Genomic DNA, 13,354 nt, shown 5'->3' on the forward strand with positions numbered 1-13,354 from the left:
GTGGCGCAGTGGTTGAGAGTCTGCCTGCCGATGCAGGGGACACGGGTTCTTGCCCCGGTCCAGGAAGATCCCACATGCCGCGGAGCGGCTGCACCCGTGAGCCATGGCTGCTGAGCCTGCGTGTCCAGAGCCTGTGCTCTGCAACGGGAGAGGCCACAACAGTGAGAGGCCCGCGTACCGCAAAAAAAATAAAAAATAAATAAAAAATAAGGGGAAAAGAGAGAATGAGAAATAACCCTGAAGTTACCCAAATCCTTCAGCAGCAAGAACCTAATCTATATAATAATCCATAATTTTTTATGTTCACAGAAAACAAACAAACCAACAGAAAACAAACTCACCACCATCACCACACACAAACAGCCCTCTGGTTTAAAAAAAAAAAAAGTATATATACACACACACACAGACACACAGACACACACAGACACACACACACACACATATATATATATATATACACACAATTTCAAAGTTTGTTATTAAAACTCTGTTTAAATCCCTATCTAAAGTATGGGGGAAAGGTACTCATGCATTCATTTTTTCAACAACTATTTTTGGAGTACGCATGTCCTGGACCTAGAAGTAGCTGCTGGGGAACATCTGAAAACAGGATGTGGACATAGCACCTGCCCTCATAGGGCTTGCACTCTCTCAGTTCTCTAATATTCAACGGAGAAAATAGCTTTACTTGCCTTCTCTAGAAAGAAAAGATTATTCATCTCATTTTACAGAGGAAAAGGTCCATTTCTTGGAGCACCACACTGTGGGTGGCCCCTGTGCTGCCATTAAGGATTTGAGGTCCCTGTCCTAGGACCACCAATGGAATTGCCTTTTTTCAAAGATGTCAAGGAGGTGCTGACCTTACATGCTGAACTTTCTAAAATATTACTGATTTTAAACATTTTGAGCCAATTTCCCACATCACCTGCTCTTCAGCCCTCACTCTGGCCACCACCATATCTCACTTAGTAACCACAATAAATCTCTTGTCTCCCTGCTCCCAACCTTGCCCTCTTTCTGTCTATGCTCCACACAGCAGCCACAACCATCCTACTAAAATCTAAGGGAGAGCTTGTCTCTTCTCTGCTCCATCCCTCTGCTTACTTCCTGTTCACTCAGCGAATGATCTGAAGTCCCTATTATGGCCTATGATCCCTCTCTTCTGATCTCCTCTCCTCCTCTTCTTCCTCCTGCTCACTCTGTTCCATCCGCATACCACCTACAACTACATATCAGCCTTTGCATTTGGCACTGCTCTGCCCGAGTGCCCCCCCTACCCCGCACCTCCCATATCCTCATGGCTCAGTCCCTCACCTTTGCAGGTCTTGACTCAGTTGTCACCTTCTCATGGAGGCCTTCCAAACTGCCCTATTTAAAAATCACAAATCCCTCTGCCCTCCACATTCCCTATCCTCTTTCTCGGCTTTATTTTTCTCCACAGCTCTTATCACTCTCTAACTTATTGCATATTTCACTCATTTGCCTTATTTATTGTCTGTCTCTTCCGCATAAAATAAAAGCTCCTAGAGAACAGAGATTTTTGTCTGTTTTGTTCATTGGTGACTCCTCAGTCCCTTGAAGAGTGGCTGACAAATTTAAAACTGTTTATTAACAGTCTTTTAGTTTGAACTGACTTAGTTTTATGGAAAACATGACTTCCTACTTCTCATTTTTGTGATTTTACAGAGGACCAGTGAAAACTTCATCAAAGTCTCAGGCTGGTCCTCACACTCATGCTTGGGAAGCCCTGGCCCAGAAGCTGTAAGTCCCTGGAGACAAACCCTGGCCCTGAATCCCCAGAGCCAGTCCCAGAAAGGGTGGGTCCTCATTGATACTCGGCTCGTAACAGCTAGGTGTCTGAACAGCAAATGTCAGAGCCTCCTCCTAAATGCAGGCAGATTTACTTTGCAGACGGTGAGGATACATTTTAATTTGTTGATGTGAAATCTTAATTGAACTAAACTGCTAGAGGTAGTCTCTGTTCTCCGTCATAGTCTTAATTTAGTTGGCAAAACAAGATATCATCAGAGGAAAATCACAGGCGAAGATGCCGTTGCCCAAACGCAAACACCATTCTGCGTTTGGAGGTGGGCTGGTGCGTGATTGGCACAAGCGTGAATCCTAACCACACAATGCAGGATGCCAACTTGGCTTTCCAGGGACACTCAGGGGGCATGACATGGGCTTAGACACATGGGCCCTCCCAAAGCAGCCAGGTTAGACATGGCTCCCATCCTGGTTTCAGTGTTCTATTTTTGAATTTTCAATGTTTTATTTTCTATTGTTAGAATAGGGATGAGATTGGGGGGGTTCTCACCTGAATGTACAGAAGTATGAGAGGTGCCAGCTCTTTCACTCATGGCTGGGGACCTTGAGCAGGTAACTTCCCCTATCTGGCCTTGGATTCTCCATCTGTGCAACAAGGAGGTTGGAATCCACATCCCTAAAGGCTTCCATCACAACATGCCATGTATGACACTCCGAGGACCCTCAGGCCTGTGTCAACGTCTAAACTGAGACTCCTGACTCTTGCCCACCAAATCTCTGCTGAGTCTCTGCCATGGCAGATGCTCACACCAATGGCCTCACTGTCTTCTACGGGGGGTCAGGCTATAGACGTTTCACTAACGTAGCCTCATCCTTGACTGACAGAATCTCAGGTTGCAATTATGGCAAGGAGGAGGCCTTAGGAATCATTCTCTTTTTTTAAAATTTATTTATTTTATTATTTTATTTTATTTATTTATTGTTTCTGGCTGCGTTGGGTCTTCGTTGCTGCACGGGCTTTCTCTACTTGCGGCGAACGGGGGCTACTCTTCGTTGCGGTGCGTGGGCTTCTCATTGCAGTGGCTTCTCTTGTTGTGGAGCACAGGCCCTAGAGCTCACGGGCTTCAGTAGTTGTGGCACACGGGCTCAGTAGTTGTGGCTTGCGGGCTCTAGAGGGCAGGCTCAGTAGTTGTGGTGCACGGGCTTAGTTGCTCCGTGGCGTGTGGGATCTTCCTGGACCAGGGCTCGAACCCATGTCCCCTGCATTGGCAGGTGGATTCTCAACCACTGCGCCACCAGGGAAGCCCAGGAATCATTCTCATGATGAGAGATGTTCACTCCATCCCTTTCCCAGACCTCCATCCCCAGGATCCTTCTATGCGTGCTATTTGTCCCACCGCAGCAGCTTCTATCTGCTTGGCCTCTCCATATCTGGAGAAGCTCCTGCCGGAATGTTGCTTCAAGCTCACCCTTGCTGTGGCGCCCTGAACAGGCAGAGGCAACTCATCAGTGGAGGCTGGTGGGAATTGGCCCCCTGGGCAGTCCAGCTCAGATTTTTGCATTATCTTATTTCAAGGACAGTCTCTGAAAGGGAGTTTCCAGGGAAGTGACTCAGGCCTTGGTATCTCTCTTTGAAGCACAGCTGTAGAAGGGCTGGGGGAAGCTGCCTTGAGGGTTAAGTTCCTGAGCTAGCAGATCCCCACTCTGGTGACTCATGGGCTGGAATCGAGGGTTGCAGGTCCCAGTACCTACATTTAGTCACAGGTTTGTCTCATGCTGGGAATTAGGTGACAGAAGGTTTAGCAAAGAGGCAATGCCACATAGAAGGAAGACCACAGCTTTGCAGTAGAAACCACCTGGCAAGTCCCTTCTGCTCACTGAGTCTGTTTCTTCATCTGTTAGGTGGGGATGATAATACCTACCTCAGAGAACTGTTGTGAGAACTAGATGCTATAATGGTTCTAGAATGCCTAGCCCTCTGCCTGGTCCAGATTACACTCCCCAAATGGCAGCAATTGATGCTTTATTATTATTAAAGTCCTAGCACAGTGCCTGGCATCAACAGAGGACACACAGAGCTACAGATCTCCTTTCAATTTTGGGGGGATGATGGCAAACTACAGATCACACAGACATCCCTCTGAAGTCCCTCTCTCCTTGAATTCTTCTGTCTTGCTCTGCTTCCCCCTCAGTCTGTGAGGAGGCCAGAGTCAGGGAAACTATGATAGCTGGTTGGTGGCGTGATGGCATTTGAGAGATAAACTGTGAGCTCTGCCTCCCTCTACCCTTGGTGGAAGCTGGATATGACCTTTTCTCATCACAGGACGGAAAGTTTGAGGATGCTAATCGAAAGCCAGCAGGCTTCTTGCACTGGAAGAGCATGGACTTTTGATCAGTCTTCCTTGGGGTGTGGTCCTGTGTAGAGACTGGGCTTATTAGCCTTTGATTAGGCAGGACTCTTTCTACTGGAAGTGTCAGAAACCTCCCTCAAATTCTTAAGTAAAAATTGAGTGCTTTGACTCCCAGATTTGAGGAGGATTCTAATCAAAGGATTGAAGGAAATCCAGGACCAAGGGACTGGAACCAGGGACTTGGCGTGAAAGGACGTGCTCTCCCATGAAGAAAATCAAACCTGGTGGTGTGGTAGAGTCTGGGCCCACTCTTTATTGGGAGGTCAGGAAAGGTGGATTATGGACAGATCTGTGGATAGGGCAGCTCCAGGCAGAAGTAGTATTATAGCTGGTACAAAAGCCCAAAGTCAGGAATAAGCTTGTGCAAGGAACAGAAGGAAGCCAGTGTGAATGGAGAGCAGTGAGCAGGAAGAGAACTTAAGAAATGACAACAAAGGGCTTCCCTGGTGGCGCAGGGGTTGAGAGTTCGCCTGCCGATGCAGGGGACACGGGTTCATGCCCCGGTCCGGGAAGATCCCACATGCCACGGAGTGGCTGGGCCTGTGAGCCATGGCCGCTGAGCCTGAGCGTCCGGAGCCTGTGCTCCGCAGCGGGAGAGGCCACAACAGTGAGAGGCCCGCGTACCACAAAAAAAAAAAAAAGAAAGAAAGAAATGACAACAAAGAAGGAGGCAGGGGCCAGAGCATGAAGGATCTTGTAGTTCAAGATATGGAATTTCTATTGCATTCAAAGGATTGTGGGAAGACTTTGGAGGGTTTTAAAGAACAGAGGGAGTTAATCTAACTTATGTTCTTATTTTATTTTTTAAAAAAATATTTATTTATTTATTTGGCTGTGCCAGGTCTTCGTTGCAGCATGTGGGATCTAGTTCCCTGACCAGGGATCAAACCCAGGCCCCCTGCATTGGGAGCAGAGTCTTAACCACTGGACCACCAGGGAACTCCCTAACTTATGTCTTTAAAAGAACTCTCTGGTTATTGTATGGAAAGCAGACCACGGGTCAAGGTAGAAAAAGGATTTGGGGGAATGGCAAGGGGGAGGAGTAGATTTGGGCACAGGAGGGGATAAGAGTTCTCTTCTGGTCATGTTAAATCTGAGATTATGACAAGATGTTGCATTATTTCCTTAGGACTGCTGTAACAAGTGACCACAAACTTAAAACAACAGAAATTTATTCTCTCATAGTTCTGAAGGCCAGAAATCTGAAATCAAGGTGTCAGCAGGGTTGGTTCCTTCTGGGTGCTTTGAGGGAGAATGGGTTCCATGTCCCTTTCTTCTAGCTTCTAGTGGCTGCCAGCAGTGCTTGGCTGTAGACACGTCACTCCAATCTCTGCCTCCATCTTCACATGACAGTCTCTCTGTTTGTCTCTATGTCTTCCCTTCTTCAGTCATAGTGGATTTAGAGCCTACTCTAATCCATATGACATCATCTTAACTTGATTATATCTGCAAAGACCCTATTTTCAAATAAGGGTATATTCATATGTATTGGAGGTTAGGATTTCAACATATCTTTTTTGTTGGCTGCACCATGCACCACATGGGATCGTTCCCCGACCAGGGATGGAACCCACATCCCCTGCATTGGAAGCCCAGAGTCTTAACCACTGGACCACCAGAGAAGTCCCTCAACATACCTTTTTGGGAGACACAATTCAATCCATAGCAGACATCAAGTGGGCTGATAGGTATAGAAGGCTGAAATTCAAAGGTGAGGTCTATTTTGGAGATACTAGTTTGCCAGTCATAAAAAAACAGCCATGGGACTAGATGTAGATAGAGAACAGAAGAGGTGTTAGGCTGAGGTCTGGGACTGTCTAATATTTAGTGGTTTGTGGAAGAGAATGAGCCAGCATAGGAGACTGAGAAGACGTCAGTGAGGTAGAAAACCAGGAGAGTATGGCGTCCTAGAAGTCAAGGGGATATCATGTTTCTTTCTTTCTTTTTTTAACCTCAGTGGGGTTTTTTTCATTTTTTATTTATTTTAATTTTTATTTTTAATTAACTTTTATTGGAGTATAGTTGCTTTACAATGTTGTGTTAATTTCCGCTGTACAGCAAAGTGAATCAGTTATACATATGCATATGTCCACTCTTTCCTAGATTTCCTTCCCATATAGGTCACCACAGAGCATTGAGTAGAGTTCCCTGTAGGTTCTCATTAGTTATCTATTTTATATATAGTAGTGTACATATGTGGGAGATCATGTTTCAAGTTGGAAGTGAAGTCAACCACGTTGAGAAGTAGCTCTCAGACCTGGCAGCATGCTGACCATTGATGACACTAACATTTTAATTTCAGTGGAATGGTGGGGATGGAAGCCCATCTGAGGGGCTGAAGAGAGAACGTGAGGGAGAAAGTGGAGTTAGGAACTATATACAACTCTTTCCAGAGGTTTTGCCATGAAGCACAGTAGAAAAATTGGGTGGTGATACAGGAGAACATGGGGTAATGGGAGGGTTGTTTATTTATGTTTTAAAGCTGGAATACATTAGAGAATATGTGATACTGAAAATGTTCTTGTATAGCAGTTGGCCGTTGATGGAAGCAGGGACACTCAAGCCACTGTATGAAGAGGGAAGGTAGATCATATGAGGACACATACAGGTAGGTAAGTAGAATTGCTGCTAGGAAAATGAGGGAGCACTTCTCTAATTGCTTCTATTTTCTCCATGAGTCATGAGGTGAGGTCATCAGCTGGAAGTGAGTGGTGAAGAGAGTGAAAAATATTCAAAGACAGGAGAAGTTATGAAGCAGAAGTTTTGAAGAGTGAGAAAGTGAATATATTAGAGGAGTATAAGAGGATTACAGAACAGTTAAGTGGCCTCTTTAGAGTTCCCATTCATAGTTGGGACTCTTTCTAGACATCTTTCTTCTGGGTCTATACCTCCACTGGCCCTATTTAGGTCTTATGCTTATCTCTGGTCCAGTCACTGTGCCCAGAGGATGAGATACTGTAATCAGGCAGACCTGGTCACATACTTAGCCTTGTGACTAGTGGGGCTGGTGTTATGACTGGCAGCCCCACCAGAACCACATGCAGTGGGGGAGGGGTGATTCCCCAAAGAAATCAGAGATGTTAGACAGACAGAAAGCAACAGATGTCCACTCTCCCTTACTGCTCTCACAGGGTTGTCCTGAGGTCCAGTGAGACAGTGTCTGTGAAACTGCATTGTGGGTTGCATAGCACTACACAAGGTGAGGGATTATTAGAGTAGCACTTAGTAATTGATAGATTTTTTAACTTGTTCACTCAGTGAACAGTTACTGAGCCTCTAAAAAAGGCTTTGTGCTAGGTTTATGAAAGAGAAGAAACAAATCATGAATCAGATATGATCCTCCCCATAAATATGCTTGCACTTTAGTAAAGATGTATTAGTCAGCTTTTTCCAGGCTATGATGTGATAACAAACAACATCCCAAACTTTGTGGTTTATAACAGCAAAGGTTTATTTCTTGCTCATCAGCTTCAGGTTAGCTTTGGCTCTGCTTCAAGAGTCTAGTACATGTCATTCTTGTGGCAGAGGGTAGAGGATACTGTGATGACTCTGATCACTTCTATTCTCAATTGATTGGCCAAAGCAAGACTCATGACCAAACCTATGACAATGGGGTAAGGAAATATCCTCCCTCTACAGGGAGGTACTGAAAGTCACATGCCGATATCTGGCAATTTATATTACTTTTACAGAGAGGAGAAATGAATAATTGGGAAAAATAATATAATCATCATAAAGGGGTAGAAGAACATGAATACTCATTATACAATAGAAAATGATCAGAGCCCTATGATCCAGGGCATTAGGAACTCAAAAGGAAGAGCAATACTCTCCACCTGGGGAGACCAGAGAAGAATTCTTGAAGGAAGTGGCTTTTGGGCTGGGTTTTGAACAATACCAGAGGATCTAGGTGGGTATAGAAGAAGGCACGGCATTCCAATAGAGGAAGAACAGCATGAGAAAGCTATAGAAGATAGAAAGTAAGATACTTAGACAGGGAATGGTGAATGGTTTAGTTAGCCTAAAGCAGAGAAGTTGAGAGGAAATAATGGAAAGATAGCAAAATGAGTATGTCTGTTGGCCTCCAAGAGCATACAGAGGGTCTCATCCCCACCCCATCCAACTGCCCAGCCAAGGGTTCCTGGACCAGGAGAGTGCCTGCAATTGCTGGTAAATGAGTCCAGAGTAGATGGGCCTTTGACTAGGCTCTTCTGCCCTTGTCGGCTTGGTCAAGTCCAGGTCCTAGCCCAGAGTCAGCTTCTCCCTCTCTCAACAATCTCTTTCAAAGTTTTGTTAGAAATTGGATTCCTAATGTTCTTATAAACATTTCTATGGGTTTTCTGTTGGCTTCCTCTGCCTGTGTCAGCCAGCCTGCTATCCAGAGGATACTCCCAAACTAGGAGACATTAAAAAGAGGTCTCTCGGGCTTCCCTGGTGGTGCAGTGGTTGAGAGTCCGCCTGCCGATGCAGGGGACACGGGTTCGTGCCCCGGTCCGGGAAGATCCCACATGCCGCGGAGCGGCTGGGCCCGTGAGCCATGGCCGCTGAGCCTGCGCGTCCGGAGCCTGTGCTCCGCAGCGGGAGAGGCCACAACAGTGAGAGGCCCGCGTACCACAAAAAAAAAAAAAAAAAAAAGAGGTCTCTCCAGAAGCAGTAAGATGGACAAGATGACCTGGTGGAGCACCCAACCTTGCAAAGAAAGCCTCAGGCTTCATCCTGCTGGCTTCTCTTTTCTAGTGCAGCAGTAAAATGGGTTTTTGTTTAGAATAAGATCCCATAATTTATTTTGTTCATAATGTCATAAAAGACAAATATAATGGCTCTTTATATTTGCATGTATTACAGTATGAATTTCATTCTTTTTGGATTCAGCTTATTATTACAGCAATGATTTGGGTTAAATGTTATATAACAGAAACTTTCTGCTTCTTATTGTGTGATAAGAATGTGATGCTCAGTAAAATTAATTTTGTAACAATCTTGTTTGTTTTCTTTGTAGTTATCAAATGCAGTACACAGATGGAAAAGCTTTGTGAGAGTGGGTCCTGGCTTATTAGAATTAATGAGCTGCCCACATGGTGGGCGTGTGGTCCAACTGATACTGGCCCTGGACAAGTTTGCATTTTTAATCATTAATGCCCTGAAGCCTGCTAGAAGCATGGAAAGAAACAGACTGACTAGAACATGCCAGAAGACAGGGGCAGGGCCACAGGGAGGCCTCCCACAGCTCAGGAGGGGCCTGCCTGGAGACATAAGTGGAGCTCAGGGCCCTATTACTAGGTACAAACCTTGGTGGTCCTGTCTCAAGAGAGGCAGGGAGATCTCTCCCTTGGATAGCCTCCAATGTCAAACATCTCAGTAGGTGCCAGAGCACATTTCAGGCCTAAGGAGAGGCTTGCATACCACTCATTCCATCATTCATTCACTAAAAAATATGTATTAAGCACCAACTCTGTGCCAAGCACTGGATACAGTAATAAACAAAAGAGACAAGCTCTCTGCTCTTTCAGGGTTTCATTTTAGAGAGGGAAGCAGACAATAAACAAGTTAAGGAATAGATCAGTAAGATAAGGTTAGTTAGTAATAAGTGCTGTGAAGACAATAAAAGGGTGAGGTGATAAGACTGCTTGGGTATGGGGTAGGTTTACTCTAGACTTCTAGCTGAGGAAGGCTGCTGTGCAAAGCTGACGTTTATGCTGAGACCAGAGGCATGGGAAGGAACCTGCTTTGCAACTTGCTGGCGGAAAGCATTCTAAGCATTGAGGACAACAGGAGCAAAGGCCCCAAGGCAGGAAAAGACTGCAATTATTTGAGGAACAGAAAGGAGACAAGTGTAACTGAAGCATAGTGAGCAAGAGGGAGAATGACTGGAGTTGATGTTGGAGAATTAAATAAAGGTCAGGTTATATGAAGTTTTGTAAAGATAAGTGTGTTAGTCAATAGACAATCAGGAGAAATCAGGAATCACTCTAGAGGACTTCCCTGGTGGCGCAGTGGCTAAGAATCTGCCTGCAAATGCAGTGGACACGGGTTCAAGCCCTGGTCTGGGAAGATCCCACATGCTGCACAGCAACTAAGCCCGTGAGCCCAACTACTGAGCCTGCGTGCCACAGCTACTGAAGCCCATGCGCCTACAGCCCAAGCTCTGCAATAAGAGAAGCAACTGCAATGAGAAGCCCACACACTGCAATGAATAGTAGCCCCCTCTCGTCGCACCTAGAGAAAGCCCGTGCAGAGCAACGAAGACCCAACGCAGCCAAAAATAAATAAATAAATAAATTTTTTTAAAAAAGAAATCACTCTAGGTATTTCAAGTAGAAGGGATTTAATTTGAGGAACTGGTAGCAAACATGTTGGAAGGGCTGGAGGAACGAAAAGAGGGAGATGAGATTTTCCAAAGATTAGTAATCACAGGAAGTCACTATTAGCCCTAAGGTGGAAGAACAAAATGGGCAACGGTTATAACCATAGCTAAAAACTGCTGTGCCATTGAGGCTGCTTTTAGGAACTAAATTGCCTGAGAAGGAACACAAGAGCAAGCAATGCGGCCATTGCTAGAGGTGCCATCAAGATGCGGAAAAGAACATGGCTTCTCCCTTACTCCTGCCTTCTAGTCACCAGCCAGTGATTTCAACTGGAAGAACATAACAGGAAGCCAGCTATCAAAGGAGTATAGGAAATGTGGGTTGCAGGCTCCTAGGTCTTGGGGGACAGTGTAGAGGGCAAATGTGGAGCTAGACAACAACACTCACCATCACACCAGGGTAAGGGTATGGATATTATTCTATAGGCCCTCCTTCATGAACTCTGCATCTGATATGCAGAACAGGATGCATGGGCAATTTGATCACCTCACTTCACATCTGTAAAATGGGAATGACAATAGTCTTGGGTTTGTTATGAGGATTCAGGGATATAATGTATATAAAATACTTCACACAGTGCCTGGCACTTAGTAAGGTCTCAATGAATGTTAGCTATGTATGAAGCTATACTGAAAGTACAACCATGTCATTTGGGAGACACTCAGCCTTTTAGATGAGATAAAGGTCTTTCTTAGTACTCGGGAAGGTTGGGAACCAACGGTCTTAGGAGAGCTCAGTCTAGACAAATTGATAGGATCAGAGAATCTCCATTTCCAGTTTGCTCCTACAGGGCTCACACAAAAGACCTTTGCTGTGCTCTGCTTCTGCAGTCTCTACTGGGGCCTCAGTGGGAAATACAGAGTATAAGGAGTCTGATGGAGGAGTTGGATACCAGAAAGGATAATAAGTATTGTTCCAGTTATCTACTGCTGTGTAGCAAAATACTTGAAAGGTTAAGAGCTAAAAACAATCATTTTTTTATGCTCATGAGCCTGTAGATCAAGAATTTGGATGGCTACAGTAGGGGATAGCTTGTCTCTGTTCCACAATGTCTGGAGCCTCAGCTGGTATGATTAGAAGGATGTAGGTCCCTCAAAAGCTGGGGTCTGGAATCACCAAATGGTCATTCAGTCATGTCTGGTGCCTTGACTGGAGGCCAGAGTGCCTATATATGGCCTCTCTAGGTGGTATGGCTTCCTTACAACATGGTGCCTGCAGGCTAGTCAGACTTCCTATATGGTGACTTTGGGCTCTGAATCATGAGTTTTTCAGCTAATGAGGTGGAAGCTGCATTTCCTTTATGACCAAGCCTCAGAAATTTTTCAGCACCACTTCTGCTGCAACCTATTGGTCTATAATCTGTAAGGAATACAAACCCTGGACTCAAGGGGAGGGGAAATATATTCTACCTCTTGATGGGGGAATGACAAGTTCTAGAAGAGCTTATGGGATGGGAGATACTACTGTGGCCATTTTCTGAAAATATAATCTGCCAAAGGCCTGCAGGTTAAAACCCACACTTCCCATGGGCCTGGGACATTGTCAGACATTCTAGGAAAATAAGGTCTGAGCTCCTGAGGAAGATGGGGTCAAAGGCACATGCCCCTGTCTGTGCCCTGCCTTAATCTTCAGAGGAAGCCTCCCAAAAACCCCCAAAAGGAGGTGATATGGCCCAAAACAATTCCTCAGAAGTCCTCAGAGAGTCCAATGGTAAAACTCAGGGGACACAGGTCATATTAGAGAGCAAGAGAGCTGGAAACTATGCTAGGCCATCTCATCTGAGACTGGATAATGATGATGATAGTGATGATAAGATATTTAATGAGTGCCTATTTAGGACCAGGCACTTACATATGTCTTTTTTATTTAAGCCTCCAAAGGAAATATAGAGCCTTAAATGTGCATCTTACAAAAGAAAAAAGATTGAAAATTAATGAGCTAAGGATCTTTCTTAATAAATTATAAAAAACAGAGCAAAATAAACTCAAAGAATGCCGAAAGAAGGAAATAGCAAGACGAGGAATAGAAATTGAAGAAATAGAAACCAAATATGCAGCAGAGAGTATAAGCCAAGCCAAAGCCGATTCTGTGAAAACTGAAAAATCTCTCATGATATTGATCAAGGAAAAGTTGAAAGAAGACAAAAATAAATAATGTCAGGAATGAAAAGAGGGATATTGCTATGGATGCTTCAGGCATTAAAAAGAAAACGAAAGGATATTATGAATAATTTTGTACCAATTAAACTGAAGATAGGGACTTTCCTGGTGGCACAGTGGTTAAGAATCCGCCTGTTAATGCAGGGGACACAGGTTCAAGCCCTGGTCCAGGAAGATCCCACATGCCGCAGAGCAACTAAGTCCGTGCACCACAACTACTGAGCCTGAGCTCTAGAGCCTGCGAGCCACAACTACTGAGCCTGCGTGCCACAACTACTGAAGCCCGTGCGCCTAGAGCCCGTGCTCTGCAACAGGAGAAGCCACCACAATGAGAAGCCCTCGCACGGCAACGAAGAGTAGCCCCCGCTCTCCACAGCTAGAGAAAGCCTGTGCACAGCAACGAAGACCCAGCGCAGCCAAAAATTAATTAATTAATTAATTAACTATTTAAAAACTGAGGATATATGTGAAATAGACAAACTTCTCGAAATTTGTAACTTACTAATACCAACTCAACCTGAAATAGGAAATCTGAAAAATCCTATAACCATTAAAGAAATTGAATCAGAAGTTCAATCTAAAAATCTTCCCATAAAGAAAACCTACACTTTACTGGCAAGTTCTAATTTTTTAAATACCCCATGGAAGA

This window comes from Orcinus orca, chromosome 3, assembly GCF_937001465.1.
Source record: "Orcinus orca chromosome 3, mOrcOrc1.1, whole genome shotgun sequence".
In the NCBI taxonomy this organism is placed as follows: domain Eukaryota; kingdom Metazoa; phylum Chordata; class Mammalia; order Artiodactyla; family Delphinidae; genus Orcinus; species Orcinus orca.